This window comes from Miniopterus schreibersii (genome assembly GCF_964146895.1).
Source record: "Miniopterus schreibersii genome assembly, chromosome: 1".
Taxonomy (NCBI): domain Eukaryota; kingdom Metazoa; phylum Chordata; class Mammalia; order Chiroptera; family Miniopteridae; genus Miniopterus; species Miniopterus schreibersii.
The window spans coordinates 133,767,777-133,781,647 of record NC_138101.1 but is presented as its reverse complement, the minus strand read 5'-3'; positions in this window follow the sequence as shown (position 1 = coordinate 133,781,647).

The window sequence follows — 13,871 nt, the reverse complement described above, 5'->3', positions numbered from 1 at the left end:
CTGGGTCTGGCCCAGTTTTGTTTGGTGTTTGGGAAGGTGGATCTTGCCATCAGGGAGTGCTGGATAGGCACAACTTACCCAAAAGGAGGCTTTGTGGACTTGGTCTGTCTGGTTCCAGGGCTGGAAGCCTCAGAGGGCATGCCTGGTGAGCTTGGGGGTCAGACACAAAGATTCACTCCATTTTCTAGCTGTGTGGTTGAGGTGAGTCACAGAACCTCTCTGAGTCAGTTTCGTCATCTGTAACATGGAGATAGTCACATTTCCCTCTCAGGGCTATAAAGACCACTAGAGTTTGTACAGGTAAAGGGTCCAGCACAGCCCCAGACACACAGTGGGCCCTCACTAAGGGGCAGCTTTTACTGTTAGGAACACAGACTTCACTGCAGGTGGGTAAGGGTGGTTACACTGCCATAAGTTCTCTGCCCCACATCTCCCTTAGCTCCAATAATCAACGTGGTTCAAGGGATGTCTGGGCCAGGGTGAAGAGAGACTCAGCAATCCTGTGGTCTCTTCCACCCATATTATGGCTGCCCTTGGGAACATCATGACCAGGAGGCCAAGTCCTCAGGCTGTCCCAGCCCTGAGGCCGGGAAAGGCACCACTGCCAGAGTGTGGGCCATGGACTAACCCTTGTGACAGGCCAACATGCTGAGCTGAGGTCCACCCAGAGTTGCCCAGGCTAAGTGGTGACATTGGCCAAGGACATTTAACAGGAGCAGAGGCCCCAAGGAAGAGGCTGCATGGCCATTAGACCTAATTGGAAGCTAGATTTTTGTGTATGTGTCCTGGCTAAAAATCTTAGGGATCCTGAGTGGAGTTGCCTGGGGGAGCAGGGCTGGTCTTAGGAAATTGGGTGGTGGAGGGGAGGAAGATTAAACTGAAGCCCTCGGAGATGGAGGGACCTATAACACACAGTCTCAGCTACCTTCCGCAGCCAGTCTTAAGACAGAGCGTTGGTGTTTGATGAACTTGCCAGGTGTGCCTCCCTCCCAGCTTCCAGCCTATCTCATTCTTCCTCCCACTGCCCGGCTGAGTCCCAGGGCTGGATGCAGAGGAGAATGGCCAGGGTATTGTGATATGAAATAATTGGGCAAACTGAAAAACAGCATCCTGGAGTCACTTGCTGGGCACTTTGGTGTCTCATCTGGAGCCCTGCACACTGCTCTCTCTGTGATGGGCCCCAGCTGGGGAGGCAGCATAGGCCCCTGCTCCTCCACCTGAGGTCCTGCTCACAGGCATCCCTGTGGCTGCTGGGCCTGGATCAGCCCAGGCTGTGGAGAGACCATGGGATTTACTAGGAGCCAAGAGGCTGAGTAATCAGCACTACCCTTCCCCCAAGGGGAGAAGAAATTCTGTACTTCATTCCTTTCTTCAGAGGCCCCACTTCCTTAAGCAGGCCTCCCTGGGATCATCTCGTCTCCCTGCTTCTACCACCACCGTCAATGCAGATGAGTGCACACAAGCGCACATGCCTACACACATATACACACATGTGCATACGTGTACGCCTCCACACAAAGACCTATAACACACAGTCTCAGCTACCTTCCGCAGCCAGTCTTAAGACAGAGCGTTGGTGTTTGATGAACTTGCCAGGTGTGCCTCCCTCCCAGCTTCCAGCCTATCTCATTCTTCCTCCCACTGCCCGGCTGAGTCCCAGTCAGTCCCTGAATCAGGTGCCTTGCTGAACTCGGCTGTATGCCCAGGTCTGTGGGGGCCACAGGGGGATCACATGGCCTCTGACTCATAGGCATTCCCATCAGCTCAGGAAGCCACAGGTAACGTACTAGAGAACGGGGAGGATGGTCCAGGGCTACACAGTGTGGTCCACACCCAGAACAACCCAAAGGCAGAGAAGCTCCTGTTCAGTGTGGGTTGGAGCAGTCAAAGGTTTCTAGGTGGGCATCTGAACTGGGGCTTGAAGGCAGGAGGGTAAGGCTTTGAGAAGCACTGGGAATTGGGGATGTGGTCTAGGTGATCAGAATCACAGCATGACCAAAGGCGTGGCAGGCGATGGCATGCTGAGGTAGTAAGGACACAGAGGACATATTCCTAGTTGGACTATGGGGGTCTGGATATTTCAAGTGAGGCCACGTTGTAGAAGAGGGAGCCTAGTATGCCAGGCACCATGCATATTATCTCTCTCAGTGCTCACATTTGCCTGTCAATTAAATTGCATTTTATGGCTGAACAACAGGGTCCAGAGAGGCCAAGGCTTTTGTTCAAGATCAAGCAGCAAGTGTTGTGCTGGGATTCAAACCCAGGTCTGTCTTGCTCCGGGGTGTTTTCTACCGACACTACCATGTTTCCCAGACCAGCAAAATGGACAACATCCTGGAGGCAATGAAGAATTCCTAAAGCTCTGGACCAGGGCAATCACTGTGAAGGTGTGACTGAGAGTTTGAGGGGCCTCACAGGAGTACTATTGGGCACTTTGAAGAAGGAGGGGCTGGAGGCAGGGGACCGGAGAGGAGGCCAGAGTAGCAGTCAAGGTCAGGAGGAGGGTGTGGCTAGCAGACTTGAAGAGGAAAGGGCAAAGCTGGAAGGATTTCTAAGAAAGAAAGAAAAACCTTGTTGACAGACTGGATGCAGATGCAGAAAATGCGGAAGGAAGACTCATGACTTCGTGATGTTTGACAAGGACAGGGACAGCAGCCAAAGGGAACCAGCTCTTAGGTGGGCAGGAGGAAGGACTAAGTGTTTGGTTGGGAAGAGCTGGAGGTAACAATGGGGCATCTGATAAGAGATGCTTTGCATTCCTATAGGAAGTTGGAATTCTGGGACTGGCAGGCAGGCGGCTGAATGAGGCCGACCGCCCGAGGGACAGTGGAAGAAGCCTTGAGATTGGAGACAGGAGGGAAAGCTAGAGGAGATACCCACGGCGCCAAGATGGGAGATGGAAGAGAAGCCCACAGAGAACGAAGATGACTTGAAGAGAGCCAGGGAACACGAGAAAAAGGCAGTTTCCTAGAAGCCAGAAGTGTTTCAAGAGGAACAGGTGGCTGTAGTGTCAGATGCCAAAGAAAGACTTCGTGTCAGGGAGACGAAGAGAAACTTGAATGATCTTGGAGCAAGCACCTTCTGTAGAGTCACAGACGAGCCTGTCTGCAGTGAGGTGTAAAGAAAAAGCTGAGTCAACAGGAAGTGGAGGCAGTGGATATAAACAATGCGTTTGAGGAGCTTGGCAGTGAAATGAAAGAGATTAGACAGCAACTAGACGGGGAAAAGGGCCAAGTAACACTGTTTTGTTTTTAAGACCAGGCAATTCCAAACACATGAAGAGGGGGTGATAAAAGATGCCTTTGTTTTGATCCCCATTTTGTTTTATATTTCCTGGTTCTATTTTCTTTTCCTTTTATTTTATTTTAAATTTATTTTTAATTTTAAAATTTTATTTTTGTTTAAAATATTACAGATGTCCCTTTTTCTCCCCAATGACCTGTTCCACCCCATCCCATCCCCCTCCCAGTCCCTCTCCGCACCATTGTCCATGTCCTTGGGTTGTGCATATACGCATATAAATTCTTTGGATACTCTCTCCCCCTCCACCCACCCGCCCTCCTCCGTCCCTCTGACATTTGTCAGTCTGACCTATGCTTCCATGTCACTGAATCTATTCTGTTCATCAGTTTATTAAGTTCTTTAGATTCCACGTATAAGCGTGATCATGTGATGTTTGTCTTTTCCTTTTAAAAAATTTTTTTATTGATTGATTTTAGAGAGAGGAAGGGGAGGGGGGAGAGGGAGAGAGAGAGAGAAAGAGAAACACTGATTTGTAGGTCCACTTATTCATGCATTCATTGGTTGATTCTTATATGTGCCTGTCCAGGGATTGAACCAGCAACCTTGGCTTTAAGGACGATGCTCTAGTCAATTGAGCTGCCCAGCCAGGGCTTGGTTCTATTTTCTTATTCCCATCTTTCTTTCTGGAAGCCTGAAGGGTGGTCTGGAAATACCTGGAGAGTTGAGATGCTCACCACCATAAAGTGGGCTTGCAAATGGGAGGCTCAGCCAGCTCTCTCGTCATCTCCAGATACACACATAGGGAGCTCGGAGCAGAGCTTGGGGCAGCCCCATCTCTCATCCTTTGGCCCTCACCAACTGGCCTTAGAAGGTCTTGGTCTCCTGTGTCCCAGGGTAAAGTAGGGCTGGAGGTGCAGGAAGTCCCCCTAGAGAGTCATCTGGAAACACAATTAGCACCCATGACTCAGCTTCTTGCTTATGCCTCAGTATTTTAATTTTAGCTAGAAAGAGGATGTTCCAGGGTTGAGGTACAGGTGCCTTTACCTGCCTCACCCCATAACCCAGCTGTGGGATAACTGCTGGTCTCTGGGAGCAGGGCTTTGCTGGTGTCCCAAGAGGATGGAAGATGGGAGGAAGGCTGATCCTTCTCTAATGTTCCTGTGCTGCAGTGCCGTGTAGCATTCCTGCGGTTGGATGTGCAAGCCCAGGTTTACGTCAGACTTGAATTCCAGCCCTTTGCTACACATGCTGTACACAAATATTAGAAACTGATTAAGAACACACAGAGGTGCATACATTATGCAGGTCCTTCCAGCCTTGGGGGAGGGTGGTAAGTGACTTCCTTTGGTCTGACTTGGAACGGAAGAGCCTGGGGCACCGGCTGCTGTTTTCTCTCAAGGGAGCTTTTCAGGGGCAGCAGGCAGCTTGACTGCCAGATCACCTTGGAACCATGGGCCTGACTAGGGACCAAGAGCTGGTCAGGCTCCTCGGTGTCTAAGGGGACCAGGGCTGGGGTCTTAGCTTCCTTACCTGCAGAAAAGAAGGAAGGGCCTTTATCAAAGAGCTTTGGATTTGCTAGATAAAAAGAGCCTGACCCATTCTGAGCAGGAAGAGTGGAAAGCAAGCAAGATGGTGAGGTAGTCTGTTTGTTGGGGAGCTGGAGAGAGGGGCATGCCAGGAGGTACAGGGGAGTAGTAGGGATAGGGCTGGCAGAATGGGGGTTCAGCTGTGCAGGGAATAGGCCAAGACTGCAGAAAGGGGCAGAGCTGTGTAGCTGTGGGTCTGTGTGTGTCAAGGGGGGGGGGCTGGGGAATGATAATGACCTTGCCCCAAGGGCAGAGTCTCACAGCTCTGAGTAGTCAGGGCAGGGGGCATAGGTTCCAGCCTGGCTTAATCGTGCCTAGGCCCCTTGTCTCTGAGATTACAGCCCTGGCTGCCAAAAGCAGCTCCATGGGAGTGGTGTAAAACAAAGCGAAAGGCCCTTTTGTGGTACTGGGTTCCTAAGAATAGCTCTGGCTCGGCTTAGGGAGGTGTCTCCCATGGCCTGCATATCCTGGGTCTTGTTCTCAGAAGTGTCCCTATGCCTGGTGTCTGGTGGTGATGATTGCTGGTTGTTAGGGGAGTGGAAGCTGTCAGCCCACTCCAGCCTGTTACTTGTACTTGTCCAGTTCAACTTTGAGGGAAGCATAGCAATGGGGCAGAAGGAGGAGTGGACAAGAAACCGGTCTAAATGTGTTAGGAAAGAGAGACAAGAGCCACTGGTTTGGAAAACAAATCTGGCTCCTGAAGCTGAAGACAGTGAGGATCCAGGGAAGAGGGAGTGGGGTAAAGTGGCCAGGAGGGAGATGGCAGCGGGATGAAGGATAAGTGGGAAAGGCTTGTAGGAAGTGGTGGGAGAAAGCAGAGCAAGACAGAGAAGAAGGGAGAAAAGGTGCAGGAGACAGGAACCGGGAAGAAAAGGGATGAGGAATTAGGATGGCTGAAGAGGAAGGTGGAGAGGGGCGCAGGAGGAGAGGGAATGCATGGGCATTAACAGAGAACAGCAGATGAAAAGAACAGAGAAAGAAGTGGTGAAAGACAGCGAGCACTCCTACACAGACATAGAGCAGAGGAGGGAGTGGTGCAGCTCTTGGAAGAGCTTGGAAAAAAGGCTCTCAAACACCATTCCTGTGAGATAACAATGCAGTTTAAATCCCTCCCTAATCTCCCTTCCTATTATTAGCCCTGCGTCCTCTCAGAGATGGGGCCACAGGTCCCTGGGCTCTGTCCTTTCCCCATGCCCTTGGCTAGAATTAGACGTGCCTGCGTGGTCATCTGCTAACCATGGTTCTTCTGGCTTTCGGCAATGCCACTAGAGAAGAATGTGGAGAGGTGGCCGGAGGAGACAGGAAGGTCACTGACACCTTATGTGGAATAGGCAACACCTAGACACGGAAAGGGCTAAAGAGGCAGGCCAGAGGCCTCTTTGCCCTCGAAGAGTTTTCAGATCAACGAGCACATGGCCAACATGAACACAGGTCCAGAGTGACAACAGTTAACATGTGCAAAATAACTGAAAATCTGAGTATAGAAATATAGGAATGCAGAAGTGCTGCCACTGAAGGCAGAGCAGTGAGGAGAGCGAGCAATTAGGGAGGTGTCTGGAGCAGGGAAGCTGGAGGTGGTCCTTGAAAGGGCTGGGTCTTGAGCAACTCTCTTCATGGCCACTGGTCAATGCTGTTGGCTTTCTGAAGGAAATAGGGAGATGAAGGCGGCTCTGTCTACCTTTCTGGTCCAACCTCTAGGAAGCAAGGCTGTCATAGTTCAAACAAGGAGTAGCAGACTCCAGGGTTTTAAGCAACTTATTTGTTGCTATTTACTTGAAACTGTTTTCTTTCTTGTCTAATTTTTTCTTTTTATGTTTTTCCCTTGCCCTTCCTCTTGCCTCTAGTTTCCTTAAATGTTATTTGTTGTTTTGATATTTTAAATGGCCAAAAGTTATTACATATATTTTTATCTTGAGCTCTTTCACCTCTGATAAATCTAAATAAAATACATGATGAATAGTGTACCAATGAGGGTGAACAGCTGCTGTTCTCTGTTCCTAGGAGAGTTCCAATTGCTCCTGCAGCATAAGGGACATAGATAATCCCCTGGATCTTATGCAGGGAGAGGGCAGAGGTAGCTTCTCTCTCCCCCTCCCTCCCTCCATCCCTCCTTCCTTCCCTTTCTATTGTTTTTTCTTTTTGTCTCTCTGTCTTTTCTTCTCAATCTCAAATCTCTTTCTTCCTTCCTTTCTCACTCCTTCTTTTCTTCCTCCCAAACTATAAAAGTAATGATCATGGAGAATTAATACACAGCATAGGGAATAGTGTCAATAATATAATAACTATGGACCATGACAGGTGGTTACTAGACTTATTGTGCTGATCACTTTGTAAGGTATATAAATGTTGAATCACTGTGTCCCACACCTGAAACTGATATAATATTGTATGTCAACTATAATTTAAAATGAATTTTTAAAAAATTAATGCTCATTGCTTTAAAAATTCAAACAATGAATCTTCTATAAAGCAAAAGAAGTGGAGCCCCTTCCACTATTCACAGTCCCACTCCACAAAGACAACCATGGTCAATAGTTGTAGTGTATCTTTCCAGACTCTTTTATGTGTATGTACAAAATATGTATTGGGATTTTTTTTTTTTTTTTACTGGGATGCACAAAAATGAAATGTTTGTAGTTTTTGAATCATCAAGTCATGGATGATTCCAGGGTCCCCTCTCAAGTAACTTGCATTTGGATGATTACCAGAATCTCCAGAGGATGCACAGTAATCTGCTCTCAAAAATGAACCAAAATGAATTAAAAAATGAATCAGAGAGGCTGAGGAAGGATCTATACAAGTATGCTGGCAAACACTCCCTTTCTGCCTCTTCTTTGCCTCTGGAACCTCCCTCTTAGAGAAGGGGTCACTGGGACAGAGAGACTCTGCCTGAGGGCAGAAGTGACAGTAGGTACATGGTGGGCTCTCAGATCACAGGGAAATGATCCTAAGATAGCAGAAGCAACTATCTGTCTCTGCTGTGAAAGAGTTTTGTTTTTGTTTTTTTCACAACAGTGACACTGACATAATGATGCTTGATCATTTCCTTTGCAAAGCCAATTCTGATTTGTCCCATTTTTCATGCTTGGAAATTTACCTAATCATTTCTGTTTTGGGCTATGTAACTTTTCCTTTAGGTCACATTTGTACCTGTCCTTTGTTGTGGAAGTTCTGAAGTGGCCTTTATCCAAAAGTCAATCAAAAGTTGTGACCAAGATCCTAATATAGTTGGTGACTCTGGTGCAGCCCTTGAGCTGACAGCTGGTGTAGTGTGGATGGCTGAATTCCTGATGCAGAAGCCTAAGCCCAGAAGCATCTGAAATACCCTGCTCCCTACTCTCCTGCTCTGTGCTGCTCCCATGGGCTCACCACTCTCCACAGCAGACCCCAGGCTGAGTCAATACTAGTACCTCTGGTTTCTTTCACTTCCCAGAGACCTATGCCCTGGTCAATCAAGGGAACAGCCAAGATGGGGGAAAAAGGAAAGAAAAGTCCAAGGCCACTGTTAAAGATTTTGACAGAGCGAGGTCAGTAGGATAAGGGTCTGAAATATGGAACTATCTTGTCATGTAAACAGGGAGTGTGCATGTGGAGGACTGAAGTGGGAGGAAGGCTTGAAATCAAGAGAATGGAGGGTGGGAAAAGAGTACAGAGAATGGGGTCTAAAGCCCCAAAGGATACTGGGAGGCCTAGGAAAGCCAAGCCATGGATCCTAGGGAGGAGGGCAGGAAGGATGGCCTGGTTCCCACTCCTTGTCCTTTTTTGCCTCTCCTATTCCTCATCACCCCCATGGAATCAGTCTTTCCCCCATCTTTGGCCCTATTTCTGACCCCAGGCAGGAAGGACAGAGTGAGCTCTTGCCCGAATTTGGAGTCTCAGCATCAGGTCATCCTTGCTGCTGTGCCCTAGTTCTAGAAACTCCGCTTCTTTCTTGTTCCTAAGAATTGGGCCCCATCCTGTGCCCCAATCTGGTAACTGAGCCCTGTTCCTGTTCCCTCTGCTAGAGGCACTCTCTTGGTGACCCTCTTAGTTTTTCTGGCTCCTGTCTACTTATCAGAGATTAGGTTTCCTCCTTAAGCCCCAGGCTGGAAGCTGGGGGTCCTATTTTCTGCCAGTAGAGGGAGACTGCATATCTTAAATATTTACAGAGTAAGTTTCAACATCAAATAGAACTGTGTTCAAAAAGCCTGGCTCCACTATGAACCAGCTGTGTGGCCTGGGTGAGTTACTTAATTTCTGAAAGAAAAAAAAAGTATTATGCAGTGTTGTGACTCAAAGTGTGATCCATGGAGTGATACATCCACATCAATGGGAGCTTGTTAGAACTTCAGAATCTCAGGCACCAACCCAGACCTATTGAAACAGAACCTGCATTTTAACAAGACCACCCCCTGGCCCAGCCAGGTTATTTAATGCACATTAAAGTTTGAGAAGCACTAATGTAAAAGAAAGAGCACAGGCTCTGGAACCAGGAGGATCTTGCTTTAAATCCCAGCTTTGAATCTGAGTCTTACCTGTCAAATGTGGATGGTAATACCTCCCCCATATACTTGGCTTTAGGATTATGTATACGAAGTTATAAAAAAGGAGGGGGTGTAGCCATTATGAAAAACAGTGTGGAGATTCCTCAAGAAATTAAAAATAGAACTAACATATGATCTAGAAATCCTACTTCTGAGTTTATGTCCAAAGGAAGTGAAATCATCATCTTGAAGAGATATCTGCACCCCATGTTCACTGTAGCATTATTTACAATAGTCAAGACATGGAAACAACCTAAATGTCCATCAAAAGATAAAGGGATAAAGAAAATTATGTATATATGTGTGTGTGTGTGTGTGTGTGTGTGTGTGTGTATATAAAATGGAATGTTATTCATCCTTAAAAAAGGAAATCTTGTCATTTGCAACAATATGGATGAACCTGGAGGACATTACGCTAAGTGAAATAAGCCAGACACAGAAGGACAAATACTGCATGATTTCACTTATATGAGGAATCTAAAAAAGTTGAACTCAGAAGTAGAGAGTAGAATGATGGTTCTCAGTGACTGGGAGGTGAGGGAAATGTTGTTCAAAGGGTACAAAGTACCAGATATGAAGGATAAAAAGTTCTGGTGATTTAAAGCACAACATGGTGGTGACTAGAGTAAACAGTATTGTACTGGGTACTCCAAATTTGCTAAGCAAGTAGATCTTAACTGTTCTCACCAAAAGAAAGAAGAAGAAAAAGAAAAAAAGAAAAAGGTACCTATATGAGGTGATAGATATGTTAATTAGTTCGACTGTAATAATCATTTCACAATGTATACATATGTCAAAACATCATGCTGTACATCTTAAATACATATAATTTTATTTCTCAAATGTACCTCAATAAAGATGGGGGAAAAAGAAGTTATAGATACAGCTCCCACCAAACAGTGAATGCTCAATAAATGGTATCTATTACTACCACCTGCCTGCTTAGCTTTCCAAACCTGTTCCAATGCCCTCTTATTAGAATATCTTCCTGATTCTGAGTGCTTTAATAGACTAACTCCTTTTATCTGATGTCAGGCTGGTCTGGACATCCTTGCAGCATCTGCAATGACAATGTTCTCTAGTATCTGCCCCATGTCACTGGGCCCTGTCTTATAATTCCAGATCCCTGCTCCTTCCAGTTTGACTGTTCAGCTAGTGTCAATGGGCATGGTTAATGGGTGCATGCCTCGCCACAGCCCAGAAATGAACATTCATTCCACTAATACTGATCAAGCATCAAGTGTGTGGCAGGCACTGTCCTGACTTCAGGAGGTCACAGATTAGTACAAGGTGGAGACATACAGTGACATACAGACATACAGTGACAGTACAGTGTGATAAGCACTATGATGGAAGAAGTACCAGGTGCTATAATAGAAGAGGTCCAGGAGGACAAAGCAAGGCTACCTAATCTGAAGGCTCTCTGGAGGAAGTGATTTTTGAGACTTGATGGGTGAACTGGAGGGGTCAAGGAAAGAGGAACTGGAAGAGAGATCAGCATGTCCAAAGGTCTGAGAGGAATTGAAATGAACTCCAGTGTGACTAAAGAATGGGAGTAATCAGGGAAATTAGGGCAAGAGAAGAGCCTGGAAGGCAGGTGAGTGCTGGTCACAAAGGACCTTATGAACCAAGTTAAGAGAATCTGGACTTCATTCTGCGTGCACTGGGCAGCTGTAAATGTGTTTTAAGGGTGGAAAGTGATATATCTGATTTTATAGAATAAGTGGTATAACCAATCAGTCTTGGGAAAAGTGACATTAAGTTTTCTGATTCATTTGTATAGGGGATTCTAGAATTGCGGTCAGAGGCAGGAAATGAAGAGACCTGCCTAGAGAATCTGGGAATTAGATATGAAAAATGGAAAGAGGTTCAGGAGAAGGGAATGTAACATTATTTCTATTATTCTGCACATTTCATGTTTAACATCTCCCTTGTTAAAGGTGCCTCCTCCCTTCTTTTCCATTCTCTTTTTAAAATCACTAGGCAAGGCCCCAATCACAAGTGTCCTCATAAAAAAGTCAGAGAAAGAAGATTTGACACACAGAGAAGAGGAAGCAATGTGACCACGGAGGCAGATATTGGAGCTACCAGCTTGGAAGAGGAAGGAATGGACCATTCCCTTGAGCCTCCAGAGGGAGCATGGCCATGCCAACACCTTGATTCCAAGACAGTGAAAGTGATTTCAGACTTCTGGTCTTCTGAACAGAATAAATTTCTGTTGTTTTTAAGGCACCAAGTTTGTGGTAATTTGTAAAAATCAGTTACTGTAAATCAATACAACATAAAAAATAAAACTCTTAAGAATGAATTTAACAAAAGAAGTTCAAAATGTACTCTCTGAACACTAGAAAATATTATTAAAAGAAAATTTAAAAGACCTAAACAAATAGACATCTCATGCTCATGGATCAGAAAAGAAGGCTTAGTATTGTTAACATGGCAATACTCTCCATACTGATCTACAGATTCAACACAATCTCTATCAAAATTCCAGCTAGCTATTTTGCAGAAGTTTACAAACTGAAGTTTACAAACTCCTGAAGTGAGGACAGTGTCTGCCACAAAGTTGGTGCTAAAATTCATATAAAATGCAAGGGACCCAGATAACCAGTCTTAAAGGACTCACACTTCCCAATTTCAAAACTTGTTACAAAGGTACAGTAATCAAGATAGTATAGTACTGGTATAAGGACAGACATGTAGATAGATCAATGAAACAGAATCAAGAATCCAGAAATAAACCGGTACATTTATGGTCAATTGATTTTCAAAAAGGGTGCAAGACAATTCAATGGGGGAAAGAATAGATTTTTCAACAAATCGTGCAGGGACAACTGGATATTAAAATAAAAAAGAATGAAGGTGGATCCTATATCACACCCTACACAAAAATTAACTCAAGCCCAGCTGGGCGTGGCTCAGTGGCTGAGCATCAACCTACAATCCAGGAGATCATGGTTCGATTCCGGGTCAGGGCATGCGCCCAGGTTGAGGACTGGATCCCTAGCAGGGGGCATGTAAGAGGCAGCTGATCAATAACACTCTCTCATCATTGATGTTTCTCTCTCTCTCCCCCCCTCTCCCTTCCTCTCTCTGAAATCAATAAAGATATATTTATTTAAAAAAAGTTAACTCAACATGGATCAAAGACCTAAATGTAAAAACTAAACTCTTAGTAGAAAACATAAGCATAAATCTTCAAAATCTTGTATAAAGCAATGATTTCTTAGATATGATACCTAAAGTACAAGCAACCAAAGAAAAATTAGATAAACTAGACTTCATCAAAATTAAAAACTTTGAGCTTCAAATGATACAAATGATACACATCATGCAAGTTAAAAGACATCCCACAGAATGGGAAAAAATATTTGCAAATCATATATTTGATAAGGGACTTGTATCCAGAATAAACAAGGAATTTTTATAACCAATAATGAAAAGACAAATAACCCAATCAAAAATGGGTGAATGATCTGAATAGACACTTCTTCAAAGAAGATATACAAATGGCCCATAAGCACATGAAAAGATGCTCAACATCACTAGCCATTAGGCAAATGCAAATCAATATTACAGTAAGATACTACTTCATATTCACTAGGGTGGCTATAATTAAGACAGATTAAAGCAAGTGTTGGCAAAGCTATGGAGAAATTGGAACCCTCATTCATTGCTGATGGGAATGTAAAATGGTGAATCCTCTTTGGAAAACAGTCTACAAGTTCCTCAAATGGTTAAACAGTTATCATATGACCCAGCAACTCTACTCCAAGAGAAATTAAAACATATCTCTCCACAAAGATGTGTATACAAATGTTCATAGCACTATTCACAGCAGCCAAAAAGTGGAAACAACTCAAATGTCCATCAACTGATGAATGCATAAATAAAATGTGGCATATCCATACAATGAAATATTATTCAGCAATTAAAAAGGAATAAAGTTGTAATACATGCTATGGCATAGTTGAACCTTGAAAACATTATGCTAAGTGAAAGCGCCAGTCACAAAAAACCACATATTGTATGACTCAATTTTTATGAAATGCCCAGAATAGGCAAATCTATAGGACCACAAAGATTAGTGGTTGCCTAGGACAGGGAGTGGGGGTGGGGTGGAGGTAAAACAGTTCCACCTATTGGGCACACTGCTTTAGGGGGTGATAAAACTGTTTTAAAATGTGATATTTGCACAACTTAGTGAGTATACCAAAAATTATTGAATTAACAGCTTAAAATGGGTGAATTATATGGTATGTATTAAATCTCAATAAAGCTGTTAAAAATTTACTCAGTATGTATGTACAAATGTTATGAATGATTGCCAGTTTATGATTCTGTCTTCTTTGCCAACACTCGTTGAGTCCCAGGAGAGTTTTACAAAGGTTTACTGTACTGCTAACTCCAAGATTTTCTTGTAACGAGATGGCTGACAAGTATTTAATAATTTAAAGCAAAACAAGGCAGTGTAATTTGTCATTGATATAATGCATAAGAACAAATTAAATGTCAAGTT